The following is a 17,598-nucleotide window of genomic DNA, read 5'->3' on the forward strand; positions in this document are numbered from 1 at the left end:
TTCAAGTGAACAGCAAAGGGACTCAGCCATACATACATGTATCTGCTTTGAGTTTATTATCTCATGTAATCTTCACAATAAGCCTGAGAGGGGGGAATATTATTATCCCTGTTTTATAGCAGCTGAAACTAAGGCACAGAGAGGTGAGATCATGTGAGCAGGGCAAATGGCTGTGTCTGGATAGAAGTTATAGAAGTTGAATTATATTAAGAGAGGGGTTATGTAAGTCAGTCTAGCCAGATTGACATTGTTTATTTAATTGTACTTAGAATCCTAGACTGCTTGGTCTGCAAGGGAGCTCAGGCCTCTTCTAGCCACTGCTTTACACATAGCCCTGATATGGCAACCCGCTCCAGTGTTCTTGCCTGGAGAATCCCAGGGACGGGGAAGCCTGGTGGGCTGCCGTCTGTGGGGTCACACAGAGTCAGACATGACTGAAGTGACTTAGCCGCAGCAGCTGATGTCCTAAGACCCAGCAGTTTGTGATTATGAAAGCAAATCATGTCCATATTTACAGCTATCTGTAGGAATATATTAGTCAGCTCAGACTGCTGTAATAGAACATCCCAGACTTGTGGTTTAGACAACTGAAATGTATTTTCTCACGGTCCTGGGGCTGTGAAGTCCAAGTTGAACGTGCCGTCAGACTTGTCTTCTGGTCAGACTGCTCTTCTGTCTTGTCTGTGTCCTCACATGGCCTCTTCTTTATCACATGCAAATAGAGCTCTCTGGTGCCTCCTCCTCTTCTTATAAGGACACAGATCTTATCAGATTAGGGCCCCACCCTTATCAGCTTGTTCCACCTTAATTCAGTTCAGTTCAGTTCAGTTCAGTTGCTCAGTCATGTCTGACTCTTTGAGACCCCATGAGTAGCAGCACACCAGGTCTCCCTGTCCATCACCAACTCCCAGAGTTCACTCAGACTCACGTCCATCGAGTCCGTGATGCCATCCAGCCATCTCATCCTCTGTCGTCCCCTTCTCCTGCCCCCAATCCCTCCCAGCATCAGAGTCTTTTCCAGTCAGTCAACTCTTCGCATGAGGTGGCCAAAGTACTGGAGTTTCCGCTTTAGCATCATTCCTTCCAAAGAAATCCCAGGGCTGATCTCCTTCAGAATGGACTGGTTGGATCTCCTTGCAGTCCAGGGGACTCTCAAGAGTCTTCTCCAACACCACAGTTCAAAAGCATCAATTCTTCAGCTCTCAGCCTTCTTCACAGTCCAACTCTCACATCCATACATGACCACTGGGAAAACCATAGCCTTGACTAGACGGACCTTAGTCGGCAAAGTAATGTCTCTGCTTTTGAATATGCTATCTAGGTTGGTCATTGCTTTTCTTCCAAAGAGTAAGCATCTTTTAATTTCATGGCTGCAATCACCATCTGCAGTGATTTTGGAGCCCCCCAAAATAAAGTCTGACACTGTTTCCACTGTTTCCCCATCTATTTCCCATGAAGTGATGGGACCGGATGCCATGGTCTTCATTTTCTGAATGTTGAGCTTTAAGCCAACTTTTTCACTTTCCTCTTTCACTTTCATCAAGAGGCTTTTTAGCTCCTCTTCACTGTCTGCCATAAGGGTGGTGTCATCTGCATATCTGAAGTTATTGATATTTCTCCCGGCAATCTTGATTCCAGCTTGTGTTTCTTCTAGTCCAGCGTTTCTCATGATGTACTCTGCATATAAGTTAAAGAAGCAGGGTGACAATATATAGCCTTGACATACTCCTTTTCTATTTGGAACCAGTCTGTTTTTCCATGTCCAGTTCTAACTGTTGCTTCCTGACCTGCATACAGATTTCTCAAGAGGCAGGTTAGGTGGTCTGGTATTCCTATCTCTCTCAGAATTTTCCACAGTTTATTGTGATCCACACAGTCAAAGGCTTTGGCATAGTCAATAAAGCAGAAATAGATGTTTTTCTGGAACTCTTTTGCTTTTTCCGTGATCCGGGGATGTTGCTAATTTGATCTCTTGTTCCTCTGCCTTTTCTAAAACCAGCTTGAACATCAGGAAGTTCATGGTTCACATATTGCTGAAGCCTGGCTTGGAGAATTTTGAGCATTACTTTACTAACATATGAGATGAGTACAATTGTGCGGTAGTTTGAGGATTCTTTGGCATTGCCTTTCTTTGGAATTAATTACTTCCCTACTAACCTTTTCTCCAAATAACCACATTGGAGGTTAGGGCTTCAACATAGGAATTTTGAAGGAATACTATTCAGCCCATAGCAAGTAGCTAGAAATGTTTACTTGCCTATTTTAACTGAAATTAGGGTCTTTTAAAAGTGTGTCAGGTCACATACCATGTGCCATTGTTATCTAACTCACTGATTACACACACATTCACCTCAGCTTCCTTCCAGTATGCAACTGAAACAACGATAAAAGAACTTAAGGAACTTCCCTAGTGGCCCAATGGTTAAGAATCTACCTTCCAATGCAGAGGGCACAAGTTCAATTCGTGGTTAGGGAACTAAGATCCCACATGCTGTGTGGTACAGCCAAAAAATAAAGAAACTAAAAAAAAAAAAATTAGAATTTAAAAAAGAGAAAGACATTAGAACAGTTTTTATGTATAAAAAACTGCCACAAACTTAGGGGTTTAAAGCAACATGAATTTATGATCTCATAGTCTCCTGACTTGGGAAACCAGGCACAGTTTAACTGGGTCTTCTGCTCAGGGTCTTACAGATTGTTGTGAAGGAGCTACCTGGTTTTCATTTTCATCTGGATGCTCAACTGGGGAAGAATTCATTTCCAACTCATTCAGTTTATTGGCAGAATTTATTTCCCTGCAACTGTGTGAATGAGAACATTGACTTTTTGCTAACTATTGGCCAGAGGGTATCTTGTACCCCAGAGGTCACCTAGACATCCCTCCCATGGGGATTTTCCTACAAGGCCACCTTACATCATTGAGCCTGAAAGGAGAGTCTCTTATTTCAGTATGCTTTTAAGACAGAGTCTTGTACAATATAAGTTATCAGGGGAGTGACATCCTATAACTGTTGTCATATTCTATCAGCTAGAAGTGAATTACAGGTTCTGTCTACACTCAAGGGAAGGGAATTTCTGAAGGTGTGAAGAGCAGGAGAAAGGGATTATCTGTGGTCATAGACATGAACTCCCAAGAATAAAGAGTAAGAGAGGAAAGACTAACAATAGAACTTTGGAAAGCAGGTGGGATGAGTGCAAACTGACTTAGCTAGCCTAAGAAAGCTAAATATTAAGCCAGCAGCAGCAGCACTTCCCTTGTGGCTCAGATGGTAAAGCATCTACCTACAATTCAGGAGACCCTGGTTCTATCCCTGGGTTGGGAAGATCCTCTGGAGAAGGAAATGGCAACCCACTCCAGTACTCTTGCCTAGAAAATCCCATGGATGGAGGAGCATGGTAGGCTACAGTCCATGGGGTCGCAAAGAGTCAGACACGACTGAGCGACTTCACTTGGTCTTGGAGAAAACCAAGGGGCAACCTGATTTATCCTGCAAAATTTCTCAAGAGACTCAAGACTTGGCAGCATCAATTTCCTTAAGAAGTGAAGTGAGTCTGGGCCTAAACCATACATGTGGTTCAAAGCCAACTTAGGAAACAGACTCTCAGATGCCTCCGTCACCCCAAGAAGTCAAGTAATCACCTCTTTCTCCATCCTAGCAATAGACTATATGGGGATATTGAGATAGGAGGTAGATGCCCCTCCCCCCCATAAAACAACTGGACATTCATCTCCTATGGACTGAAACTCCAAGGCGAAAATAGTAGGACAATTAAGGGGGGAGGCTGGGCCCTAGACAGACCACGTATTTCTCATTCCCAAAGGCAGGAGACCTCCCTGACCACATGGGCACAGAAAGGCTCCTTGGAGGTCAAAGGAGGTCAAAGGGGAAGTAATGTCAAGGGATGCTCTACCCATACGCCTTTGTGGTAGAATCTATCCTGGCTAAGAGATGTGTGCCCACTAGATGACAGCTCACTAGGCTGTCTAGGAAAGCCCCCAATATTAAATGCAGAAACAAACAAACAAAAAGACTATAGGAAGAGTCAGTATGGTGTCACTTAGAATCCAGTTTATGGACTTGACTAGAAGATGAAGGAGAAAACTAAAAAAGGCAACTTGGGAGAAAAAACACAACTAGGAAGAGAGGAAGGGCAGGGATCAATACCCTCCAACAGAACATTGCCTTTATGAGTAGGATGCCATAAGAAGGAATATTGGGGCCACAGAAAGAAGCTTTGGAACTAAAGATAGAATAATATAACTACTGATATATTTCAATTGAGGTGATGGAAGATAAAGTTGAGGCAATGACTTGGGAAATAGAAATAAAAGAAAAAGATGCAAAATGAAAGAGAAAAAAATTAGAGGACTAGACCCAGAGTTTCACCATTTGGATAACTGGATTTTCAGAAAGAAAGTGTAGAGGAACAAAAGGAAGGGTATCATTAGGGAAGCAAATAGAAAACAGCTTTTTTCACTTAGAGACATGAGTTTCTCTACTGGAATGGCTGAATGAATGCCCAGCATGATAAATGAAAAGAGACCAAATAAATTCAGAAAGAGGCAATAAACCCAGAAAGAGGAAGACTTAGAATACAAGATTCAGTAGAAGAGAGAGAAGGAACTTCTAGGGTTGCAGTAAAGAGAGCTGCTAGCCAGACAACAGCTGGGGGGACGGGTCCAGGCTGGATCTTCAGGGGAAATTGCTCAACAAGGTGAAAATGGTAGGATACCTGATATACTTGAGTGGTTATTTAGAAGAGACTTACATATCGTGAGATGGGTTGGGGATGGATTTTTCATAAGAACACAGAAATCCAAGCAACTGAAAAAAGTCACATCTAAGAGAGATAAAATATTGTGCCTAAAAGGAAAAACAATTAAACATACTACCTGCCTCAGCTATAAATAGAGCACGCAGAGTGCCAATAAAGTGAAATGATTTTGCTATAACTCAAATGATAACAATATCCTGGGAAGGTAGAGAATAGGAGGTATATTTGGGGGGATGGGTAAAGAGATCTAAATTTTAATTTTTGTTTCTGGAAATCAATAAAATTGAGAAACCAAGGAGTAACAATGCAAGCACGTTATTTAGAAACACAGAAATAAATATCAAAAGACTCAAGTAAATGAGTTAAAAGAGTTGATCTCAGGGACTTCCCTGGTAATTCAGTGGTTAGGAATCCGCCTGCCAATTCAGGAGACATGAGTTCAATCTTTGGTCCGGGAAGATTCCACATGCTGTGAGGCAACTAGACCCATGTGCCACAACTACTGAACTACTGAGGCCCACACACTCTTGAGCCTGTGCGCCGCAACTAGAGAGCATCCCCCGCTTGCCACAGCTGGAGGAAGCCCGAGCACAGCAATGAAGACCCAGCACAGCCAAAGATAAATAATTAATTTAAAAAGAGTTGATCTCCAAGAATTAGGAAATTATAGAGTTATTTGACTCTTGAAACCATATCATGTGACTTTGGTTAAATGCAAGTGTGTGTGTGTGTGTGTGTGTGTGTGTGTGTGATTAGAGATAGTGTGGTGACTTCTGAAGTTAGAAGTCACCTTGATTGACTTGCTTGGCCACAAGCTTATGTAGCCTTGGTCAGCTGCTTCAGGTCTTGGAGACGCCTATGAGAGCTTCAATTTGTCCAGTAGGTCACTTGGTATACCAGCGTATGGTTCAAGGGAGGGTCTGGGCTGGAAATGCACTCTTAGAGTCCTCAGCTTAGAGATGATGGGACCAGAGGAGATCAACTAGCAGGTATGGGGAAAGAAGTGATGAGGTCCAGGCATTGAGCTCTGAAGGTGTCCCATCATTTAGAAGTAGGGAGAGGAAGAGGATTCAGTAAAGAGGAAGGAGAAGGGTAGCCTGTGAAGTAGGAGGGAAACCAAGAGAATGAGATCCAGAAGCAAAGAAAAGCATTTCAAGAGGATTTTGAGGAAGCAACTGGGTTAATTACTGTTCAGAGTCAAGAAAGATAAAGAGCCTGACTTGCCTATTCCAGTTTGAATATGAAGATTATTAATACATGAATATAATGAGCATTTCAAGTAAGAAATTTCACTAGTGGAAAGTTTCACATTGAATACAGAGAATGGAATTGCGTTTAGATGTTGTCATGCCTCATGTTGGATAAGCTCTTTACAGATCTGCAACTAGTTATTTCAGAAAGATGAATTTTCCCCCCTGTTTTTCTGATGCTTCCAAACAAATGAAGGGGCTGAAGGATGGTCATTTTGTCGAATCTTTCTAGATCCTAGCCAGATATAGATTTTCAAAAGCCCCAAATCTATTTCTTTCTAAATGGTTTTTATGGGGAAAGACAGTTTGCCTTTTGTTAAGAAGGCAGCAGAGCTGTGCTGTACTTACTTTTATTAAACTTCAGGGGGCGGGCTCTGACCAAAAAATAAGCTCTGGACAAATTGCTCAATGCTTAAATATACCTGAGAGCCAGCCTGGAATCTAGGGAGATGAAAGGCATTTTAATCCAACTACTCTAATTAGGAACAATTTACAGTGTTGCTGCTGTGTTTTGTCTAGTAAAAGAGATTAGGGAACTAAGAGCATAATAGCTCTGTTTGGGACTAGGAAACAAAACCTGTTTCCTGGATTTATGCCCAAGGGTGCTGGCAAAGAGTTAGAAGTTGCTTTTAAGCAAAAGGAGAAATTAGCCATGGTTGGCAGGTGATTTTCACTTGCTAGAAAACCAGTGTTTTATTTAAAGGTGAGTTGTCTCAAAGGATGTACATTGGGTATCTTAGGAAAAGGAGAGGTCCTTATGCTCAGTCAGCCGACTCTTCGCAACACCACGGACTGTAGCCCACCAGGCTCCTCTGTCCGTACGATTTGATTTTCCAGGCAAGAGTCCTGGAGTGGGCTGCCATTTCCTACTCCAGGGGATCGTCCCGACCCAGGGATTGAACCCGCATATCCTGTATCTCCTGTATCAGCAGGCGGATTCTTTGCCACTGAGCCACCGGGGAAGCCCTAATTTAGGAAAATGCAGAGTTAATTCAAATGCGTGGTGCCAAATGGATTGCGAATATTCCTAGACTTTCACATTCATTGTTTACTTTGGGAGAAAACAGTTTGGCAGATTGTCTGCAGTCTTGTCACACGTGAACTTCCATGGACAAGTTACCCCAACTCCACAGATTCCATTTTGTACCCAAGGTCATAGGAGCGGAGGAAACAAAACAAAAACATAAAATAGTGACTTCATTCAGAGCAAAGATTTGCTAAGTCCTCAAAGATTTATCAGGAAAGATCAAGGCTGCTTACAGTTTGCTCTTCAGCCCTGCACTGGCTGCCAGGGCTTGCCTTTGTGTCACCCACTCCAAGCTCCTGCTGCTGGCCCCATGACAGGCCAGTAAATCCAGAGATGAAGTGTTGGGGTAAGCAACGGAGACTTTATTTGGAAAGCTAGCAGATGAAGATGGTGGACTAGTGTTCCAAAACACCATCTTGCCCAGATTTGGATGCTAGTTTCTTTTAAGGAGCCAAGACAAGAACATGAAGATGTCAAGTGAAAAAGGTGGTGTGTATGTGTGCTAGTCGATCAGTCGTGTCTGACTCTTTGTGACGCCGTGGATTGTAGCCCATCAGGTTCCTCTGTCCATGGGATTCTCCAGGCAAGAATACTGGAGTGGGTTGCCATTTCCTTCTCCAGGGGGTCTTCCAATCCAGGGATTGAACCCAGGTCTCCTGCATTGCAGTCAGATGCTTTACTGTCTGAGCTACTAGGGAAACCCTAAAAAAAGTGGTACATTGTAAATATTTCCTGGTTCCAATCAGACTTCAAGAGATGCGTTCATTTCTCTTTTTCTGCAACTATTTGTAAGTGGGCTAAGGGCTTCCCTGGTGGCTCAGATAGTAAAGAATCTGCCTGCAGTGCAGGAGACCTGCATTCAGTCCCTGGGTTGGAAGATCCCCTGGAGAAGGAAATCGCAATCCACTCCAGTATTCTTGCCTAGGAAATCCCATGACAGAGGAGCTGGCAGGCTACAGTCCATGGGGTCTCAAAGAGCTGAACAGGACTGAGCAACTAACGCTAACACTTTCTTTCACTGGTCAGGACGTTTCTTATTAGCTAAACAAAGGCATTTTAGCTTACTGCTCAGGCAGGGGAGGCAGGGCTCCCCCCGATGGGCCATTATGTATACTTTAAGTCTTAGGCAACAGCCCATTAGTGATTCAGTTCAGTTCAGTCGCTCAGTCGTGTCCGACTCTTTGCGACCCCAAGAATCGCAGCACGCCAGGCCTCCCTGTCCATCACCAACTCCCGGAGTTCACTCAAACTCACGTCCATTGAGTCGGCGATGCCATCCAGCCATCTCATCCTCTGTCGTCCCCTTTTCCTCCTGCCCCCAATCCCTCCCAGCATCAGAGTCTTCTCCAAGGAGTCAACTCTTCGCATGAGGTGGCCAAAGTACTGGAGTTTCAGCTTTAGCATCATTCTTAGCTTGTAGCAAAAGCAATAGCTTTCTCTGTCCACTCCATGTATCAATCTGGTATTGCAGTACCTCCAGGAATGTTGCACCTCCCCTGGGGAAAGAAGGAAAAGCAATAGAATACAAAATTTAAAGTAAAAGAAGCAGATCCAATGTGGAGTCACGTTTATTCTTCCCAATTACACTAGCACACAATGGGTTTTGAAAGAAAAGATAGGAGAGGGAATAGAAGGGACCAAGGCCCTTGGGATTCCAGTTTCTGTGCCAGACTCAGCATAGATCACACCCTTTGATCCTAAAAATGACACAGTAAGTTGCATATTATTTTCCCCCTTCTACAGATGAAGCTGGGACTCAGAGTTTAGGTAATTTGCATGCCTAAGAAGGGGTCCAGAGCACTCCACTCTTTGTGACCCCATGGGGCCCACCAGGCTCCTCTGTCCATGGGATTATCCAGGCAAGAATACTAGAGTGGGTTGTCATTTCCATATTCAGAAAGCCTCCCAGCTTTACTCCATGCAAGCAGCAACCATTCCTAATATTCTGAGAATAAAGATTTATTGCTTTGGGATAAATACCAGGACTCTGAGTCTGTACCATGAAGTAATTTTTCCAGACTTGACTCCAGATTCTCCAGATAACCCAGGCAAGGTCAGGGAAGGGTTAGAACTTGAGAAGAGGACAAATGATGGGGGAAGAGCCCCACTGATGACCACAAATTCTTTTGTAATTGGTCCCCATTTCACCTGGCTTGATCCTAAAAAAATGTGCCCAGGTACATATCCTTAATGGGCTCCGTGGGGATAATGTAGAGAATTTGCTTTCGGATGGAGTCCTTTGGCTCACCCTCAGGTGGTGTAGTGGTAAAGAACTCACCTACCAATGCAGGGGATACAGGAGACTCGAGTTCAGTCCCTGGGTGGGGAAGAGCTCCTGGAGTAGGAAATAGCAAGGCACTCCAGTATTATTGCCTGGAGAATTCCTTTGACAGAGGAGCCTGGCGGGCTACAGTCTGTGGGGTTGTGAAGAGTCAGACACAATTGAGCATGCACGCTTGCACACTAGTTTACCTCCATCATTTCTCTGCAGGTCAATTTCCCATCAGTAAAACCACAGTTCTGCATTCATGAGATAAGCTCAGAGATCCCATCCAGTCCTGACTTTCTCTGATTCTGTGCCTCTGCATAGGTAACACCTTGGGAGAAAAGAAATTTATCACCAAAGAATACCATGTGGGTTTGGCATGACTTTATCTTGCTGGCTAGGAATCACAGATAAAGCATTGCCAACAGCTACATTTATGCCAACCAGATGGGAGGCAACACCCCTCTGGAATTCTGACCTGATACTTGAAACCAGAGCAGAGGAGCGCCCCAGTGTGATGTGCTGCCAAGGGACACATTGGTTTTGTGGATAAGGTTTCCTGGTTCTTAGATCTCAGCCATGTCCCCCAACGGGGCACAGTGAGGTGGCTGTGGATTCCATGACAACACACGGCCGGGCACTGCCAAGGACAACTCTTTGTGGCATGAAAGCTTTGCCTGCTGCTGGTGATAACATGACTTTGTTTTCCTGAAGTAGACTGGGTTGGGGCAGACAGCCCTGCCTGTCCTCTACATCACCTGATGATGGGAATGTTATACAGCCCTTCCGCATCAAGCTTTATTTAAAAATAAGCTGTATTCATGAAATCACTTCCAGAATTTATGTTAACAACAGTTTACGTATTAAATTCTGCAAACATGCTGTGCACCTGCCCACTTTCATTTAGACTAGAGCAATGATGCCCAAACTATAGTCCCAACCAGCAACATCAGCATGTCTGGAGATTGTCAGAAATGACAATTTGTAGGCCCCACTCCAGACCTCCTAAATCAGAAACTCTGGAGTGGATCCCACGGACCTCTGTTGTAAGAAGGCCTCCTGGGGAAAAGAACCTGATGCTGGGAAAGATTGGCAGAAGGAGAAGGGTTTGGCAGAGGATGAGATGGTTGAGCAAACAGTGGCACCCCACTCCAGTGCTCTTGCCTGGAAAACCCCATGGACGGAGGAGCCTGGTGGGCTGCAGTCCATGGGGTCGCTGAGAGTTGGACACGACTGAGCGACTTCACTTTCACTTTTCACTTGCATGCATTGGAGAAGGAAATGGCAACCCACTCCAGTGTTCTTGCCTGGAGAATCCCAGGGACGAGGGAGCCTGGTGGGCTGCCGTCTATGGGGTCACACAGAGTCGGACACGACTGAAGCGACTTAGCAGCAGCAGCAGCAGCTGGAAGATAGTGAAGGACAAGGAAGTCTGGTGTGCTACTGTCCATGAGGTCACGAAGAGTTGGACACGACTTAGTGACTGAACAACAAATTCAGGGACTCTGATGCACACTCAAATTTGGGACCCACTGACTTAGAGAACTCCGAGAGGGAATGTTCCAGGCTGAGGGCAGGAGATTAGGATCTGAATAAACCTTGCCCTGTTCAGGAGGTTAGTGTGGGAGTTTTCTGTTTGTTTGTTTCCTTTTCTTGTCGACACTTTCACAAGCCTCAGGAATCAAGGCAATATTGGTACTGGTGTGAACAGGTGTTAGTGCTGGATGGCCATATTCTGCACAACAATCCATAACTGTTAAGGAAGAAAAAGGGGGTTGAGGCCTGGCTCCAACACTTACTGTGTTAACTTGGTTCCATTACCAAACACCACTTACTTCATCTGCAAGCAAAGTATAACAACTCTTTGCAAAGTTGTTGTTAGGAGTTCATGAGAGAAATTTGAAAACTCTCAGCATACTGTCCGGTGTTTGGTAAACCTTCAGCAAATATTGGTTATTACTAACATTTATAATGCTGATGCTAATAAGAAAGCAGCATGAATTCTATATGATACTGTCACTGACCCCAAAGCAGTGCACGTAGGGGATAGCTACAGTCTTTAGGGGCCAGAGACAAGGGTTCATATCTCAGTCCTGGGTACTCACCACATTGGATAGGTGGTCAGTATCAATATCTTTTCTCTGATTATTTGTTTAAAATGGGAAAGATGACAATCACCTATTGTAAGTAAATTAAAGCAGCTTATTTAATTCCTGAATGCTATAGGAAGGAGGTCAGTACATTTTCTTTTGTCTTCTTCCTTTTCTTTGGAAAAATAAACCCAATTTTCAAGGGTATGAAGGTCAGTGCGCCAGAGATTTAGTCAAGTAGAACATTCATATTGGAGTATTCAATCGAGGTCGCTTTGAAAATACCTGTTTAAAGCTGAGAAGAACGGCTATGGCCAGTTATGAAGGAGAAAGGGACCCTGGATGTATATTTCTCTTTCTTCTTCATTATCCTATAGAAAAGTTTAAGGATCCTGACAATTAGGAAGAAAAATAGCCCAGGCCAAAGAAGGCTTTTACAAGGAAGACTCCTGAAGACTCACTAACCGAAAGAAATGTGAATTATGTTTCCCTTGTTAATAAAAAAAAAATAGACTTTAAACATATACAAAGCATTACCACAACTTCTGCTTAGGGCATCTCCAAATGAACAGGATACTCAGGTTCCTAAATTACAATCCCTTGCCAGTGCTTCTCTCTTGGCCTTTTGTTCTTCACTTTAAGAAGACTGGCCACTGGGCTCAGATGTCTTTTTCTGGCCTCTCTTCCTTTCTGCTTCCACTCCCCTCCAGTGTGTATACATTTTCCTCATCCTGTTGTTGCAGGTGCTGGGAGCGGTTATGTAATACAGTCATAGACATTTGGTTGAGTGTCTAACTGAACCAAAGTGTACGTTTCCAGTACCAAGCATAAGAAATAAAGGAGGTGTGACTATAACATAGTAAGATTGAGTCTTCGATTCCAAAAATGAAATCTTAACTTTTATTTATTTGAGGAAGTTGAGTATGATGACTAGAAGTATGGAATCTGGTCTCTGAGTTTACACTATGCTTCTTTTTTTAAAAAAAAACTTATTTGGTCACACGAGGTCTTAGTTGAGGCATGTGGAATCTAGTTCCCTGACCAGGGACTGAACCTGGGCCCCCTGCATTGGAAGCACAGAATCTTAACCACTGGACCACCAGGGAAGTCCCAGTACTGAAGGTCTTGCATTTATCCCTGTGTCCTCCGGCAAGTGATATTTCCTTCCTTTAAGGCCTCGGTGTGCTCAATGGTAAAATTGAAGCAGTGATAGTATCTGCCTACAGAGTTGTTATGGGAATTAAATGAAATAACACATGAAGCAAAATTCCTGGAACATAGTATGTACTTCATAAATATTAGCTATAATTACTTTTAGGGCTTCCCAGTTATGCTTAGTTTCTCAGTCGTGTCCGACTCTTTGTGACCTCATGGACTGTAACCTGCCAGGCTCTGCTGTCCATGGGGATTCCCCAGGCAAGAATATTGGAGCGGGTTCCCATACCCTCCTCCAAGGGATCTTCCCAACCCAGGGATCGAACCCAGATTGAACCACCAAGGAAGCCCAGGAACACTGGAATGGGTAGCCTATCCCTTCTCCAGGGGAACTTCCCAATCCAGGAATTGAACCAGGGTCTCCTGAATAACAGGTGGATTCTTTACCAGCTGAGCTACCCAGAAAGCCCAAAGGGGATGCTATGGCTGCATGGGCCTGGAATCTAACTCCAGCCTCCCATGTGGCAGGTGGTTCAGTGGTAAAGAATCTGCCTGCCAAGCAGGAGACATGAGTTTGATCCTTACGTCAGGAAAATCTCCTGGAGAAGGAAATGGCAAACCACTCCAGTATTCTTGCCTGGGAAATTGCATAGACAGAGGAAACTGGAGGGCTACAGTCAATGGGGGCACAAAAGAGTCAAACACAACTCTTAGCAACTAAACATCAATAACGGCAATTGCTTTTAACTTTTATTTAATACAAATATAAACATTCGTAAGATAGAATATAAAAATTCCTTTCCATATTTTATTTTTGACTCCCCAGTACCCTGGGTCCTTGCACCCCTCTGGCCCCTCACCTATAGTACATTACCATTGCTTTTGGAATACATCGTTCAAGCTTTAGCCTTCCACCCCAAAGAGATCCACTTGATATATGTATGTATTCTCCCTTGTCAGCCTACATTTATTTCAAGAATTCACAGAAGAAATTTGGAAAATCTCTATGAGACTGAACCAGACATGAAATACAGAGTGAATAGATTAAAAATTCCCTTGTTCTACATGGCTGCTTATATCCACAAAAAAGGGTCTGGATGAATTTTATTTTCTCAAAAAATTCATACCTTTCTCAAAGCTGCTGATATTGTCATCACAGCAAATATTCAGAAGATTGTGCTGGAGGCCCTGAAGGGGGCTGGAATGATAATTCTATGTACACACACACCTTTTCTTTCTCATCTTCCCGCCAACAAATTTATCTTTTTATTTGCTAATTTAAAAGCTTTCACAACATTGTAAATCAACTCTGCTGAATAAAATACATTGTTTTTAAGCATTTAATAATTGAGTTATATTCTGAGTTACTCATGCATTTATAAATTTATTTAACATATTCTGAATTCCTATTATGCCCTAGCAATGTTGTGCTGAGGAGGATGGAAAGGAAGTCGAACACACAACATATACCCGTAAGGGTTTACATTTTCCTAAATGAGCTAAGAAATGCTAAGGAAAGATTAAACAGTTGTAAAATTAAAAATAAACCCAGGCTGTAATTCCTGGTATCGATTACCAGAAATTGGTTGTGTATATGTGTGTGTGTGTGTGTGTGTGTGTGCATTCATGAGTGTGTGTGGTGTGTATTACATTTGGCTGATAAGAGGAAAGGTCAGCTTTGCCTTTATTTTTATAGAGAACTTTTATGCTATGTTAAAATTTCGTATAGGAAAACCAGGTGATCAGATAAAAGCTAAAAAAAGATTTAATTGATTACACAGATGTCAAAAACACAGAGAAGAAACCACCAGAAGACGACCTGAATTTTCTCAGTGTGTGTGTGTTAATTGCTCAGTTGTGCCTGACTCTTTGGGACCTCATGGACTGTAGACCGCCAGACTCCTCTGTCCATGGAATTCTCCAGGCGAGAATACTGGTGTGGTTTGCCATTTCCTTATGCAGGGGATCTTTCCAACCCAGGAATGGAAGCCGAGTCTCCTGCATTGCACGCAGATTCTTTACCATCTGAGCATTTTCTTGGTACTAACCTACTAATTCACAAGCTAGCCTTAAGTCATTGTTTATACACAGACATCTCATTCTTCATGCAATTTGAATAATGGGTCTCTCTCTGGCCCAAACAGTTGTTTGTCTGTTTGTTTTCAAATTTTATTTATTTATTTATGGCTGTGCTGGGTGTTTGTTTCTGTGCACGGGCTTTCCTTAGTTCCAGCCAGCAAACTGCTTGTTGCCGAGGCTTCTCTTGCTGCTGAGCCCAGGCTCTAGGCATACGGACTTCGGTAGCTGTGGCTCATAGGCTTCATTGACCCACAGCATGTGGAATCTTCCTGGACCAGGGATTGAACCTGTGCCCCCTGCCGTGGCAGGTGGATTCTCAATCACTGGATCACCAAAGAAGTCACTGGCCAAAAGAATTTTGTCTTCTGTATTATTCATGTGTAAATTTGGAGTAAGAAGAAAGTAGCTCTGAATGTGGGAAAGAAAATATGGCTGGAGGAGATGAGGAAAGTAAAGTTCATCCATTGCACGTGACTGTCTATTCACCTCAACCCACCAGAATCCAGAGCCACTCACATCTCCCTGTTTGTTTTTTTTTTTCCTCTAAGCACACAAATCAACACTTCAAGCTGCATTTTGATATTTTCCCATCTCAGTTCTCTCCATTGTTTGCCAAGCCCTTCTGGACTAGGCAAAATGAAATGTATTTCCTTCTTGGTGATTGTTTGGTCTGTAGACCTGTGTGTGTGTGTGTGTGCGCGCGCACACTGCCTGGCTGGTAGGTAGACAGATTTCCCCCACACCCTCGGGCTTTGAATGGAGCAGAAAGGTGGAGATTGTTTTTTAACTTAGCAATAACAATGATGTTATGAAAATAATTGAGACAATACCTAAGGCAGCATCAAAAACAACTAACTTAGATGTGACACATAGCAGCTGTGACTGTCATTAAAGACAAGGCCAAAGACAATTCTTTTAGGTCCTCAGACCAAAAATCATTAAGGCAGATTTTGTGTATGAGGGAAAGTGCGAAGTGATATCTTATTTCCCCAAGTAGGATATCGCAGGTCTATTTCTGTATTTTTACAGTCTTTTTTCCAGATGCTATGATATTTTCCTCTTGGTGCACATGTATGTATACCTGTATTTATTTTAAAAAGCTGTAACTTATCCTTTCAATCAATCATTTACTTTGAAGGAAAATAAACTTGTGTTTTATATTTTATTTTGTTTCATTTTATCTATTTGTTTTCCACTGCAACAAATGGCAAAACCAGAAATAGTCCCAGGTGAATGACTGTGAAACTGTCAGGGAAGTGTGTAATTTCCTCAGTTTTGTCTCGTCGCAAGAAAAATTTGGAGCGATGGATGGAGCAGCATTACAGCCCTTGGATGGACCAGTGTTATAGCTCCATGTTACAGCTCAGTTTTATTTAGAAAGTAAAATACATCCTTGAGGCATGAGGGCATGACAACCCAAAAGATGCAAAGAGAAGAGAGGCCCCTGGCCCAAATTTGGCTCCTCTTTTAATATGTTTTTTCTCCTCCCCCTGGGCCTGCCCTGTGTAAATTGGGCTAGCTAGGAGAGCTGTTTGTTTTACCCGAGGTCCTCACTCAGGTCCTCAGGCCTTTCTTTGTTCTATTTTCGAGGGCTTTTCCCTTCCTTATCTTTTAGCCACCGCCATTCTGGACTTCTTTTTCCTATTCTAACTACCTAACATTCTCCTCTCAAGAGATAAAAGGCCCAATTCTTTGGGAATAGGGGCATTGAAGTCTTTCTGGCTACTTCCTGCTGAAATGGGATGGCAAGGGGCATTGGGCCTCCCCCTCTTGCTAGTCTCAAGCCTCAGAGTCCCTATAGCAGTGTCCACCTAAGGGTGAGTGATATTTTCCATGGTCAGCCTTAGTTTTGTATATCCTTGTTGAATTGGCACCGCATGTTGTAGCTTGTTGACCTGGGCAGAGACAAAATGGGTTAGACAATTGATAATACAGGGCAATCATAAGCAGCATCAATATGGTGATAATAAGTACTAGCAGGGGCATTGCTGCTGCTGCTGCTGAGTCACTTCAGTCGTGACGAACTCTGTGTGACCCCATAGACGGCAGCCCACCAGGCTCCCTCATCCCTGGGATTCTCCAGGCAAGAATACTGGAGTGGGCTGCCATTTCCTTCTCCAATGCATGAAAGTGAAAAGTGAAAGTGAAGTCGCTCAGTCGTATCTGACTCTTAGCGACCCCATGGACTGCAGCCTACCAGGCTCCTCTATCCATGGGATTTTCCAGGCAAGAGTACTAGAGTGGGGTGCCATCGCCAAATTCCCCATCACCAGGAGAATCCCCCAAAGAGAGATTGTAGCCACTCCAAGAACTCTCCAGCTCATTCTTTGAGATCCTGTAGGGTCTGAATGTTTTTCTTGAGGATTGTGAGACTTTCTTTAACTTGGTTGGAGGTATTTACACAGAAACACCACATCTCATTCAAGATGGCTCAAGTCCCTCCTTGTTCAGGGATCAAGAGCTCTATCTCCTGTCTGTTTTGGAGTACAACCCCTGCCAAGCTGTGCTGGCTCTTTAGAGCTGTCCTGAGAATTCTTATCCCCAGAAATTTAATCTGGGGGTGTTCATTAGAATGGCACTCATTGAATAGTTCTGAATAGGTATCTGAGATCTCCCAGGGGCTCACAGGTGTATTGAGTGCCCTCTTCTGTTCTCTTCCACAGCTTGACTGGTGAGTAATGAATCCTGGAGTCATGTCCTCGTACCTTGACTCCTGTGGGGATAGACAGTATTACAGGATAGGGGCCCTTCCATGTGGGTGGCCCAATTTTGGCTTCTCTTTTTATATGTTTTTTTCTCCTCCCCCTGGGCCTGCCCTATGTAAACTGGGCTAGCCAATAGTGCTGTTTGTTTTACCTGAGGTCCTCACTCTGGTCCTCAGACCTTCCTTTGTTCTATTTTCATGGGTTTTTCTCTTCCTAATCTTTTAGCCACTGCCATTCTGGACTCCTTTTT

At 43.5% G+C, this 17,598-nt stretch overlaps 1 non-coding gene across 1 annotated transcript; it reads right to left on the bottom strand.

Moving 5' to 3' along the window:
- Window positions 1-12,442: 12,442 nt before the first annotated feature.
- On the bottom strand, window positions 12,443-12,515 carry TRNAG-UCC. The gene has a single exon. It is a non-coding gene; the product is annotated as a tRNA-Gly (tRNA).
- Window positions 12,516-17,598: the final 5,083 nt, after the last annotated feature.

Source organism: Oryx dammah, unplaced genomic scaffold (assembly GCF_014754425.2).
Source record: "Oryx dammah isolate SB20612 unplaced genomic scaffold, SCBI_Odam_1.1 HiC_scaffold_11, whole genome shotgun sequence".
Lineage (NCBI taxonomy): Eukaryota > Metazoa > Chordata > Mammalia > Artiodactyla > Bovidae > Oryx > Oryx dammah.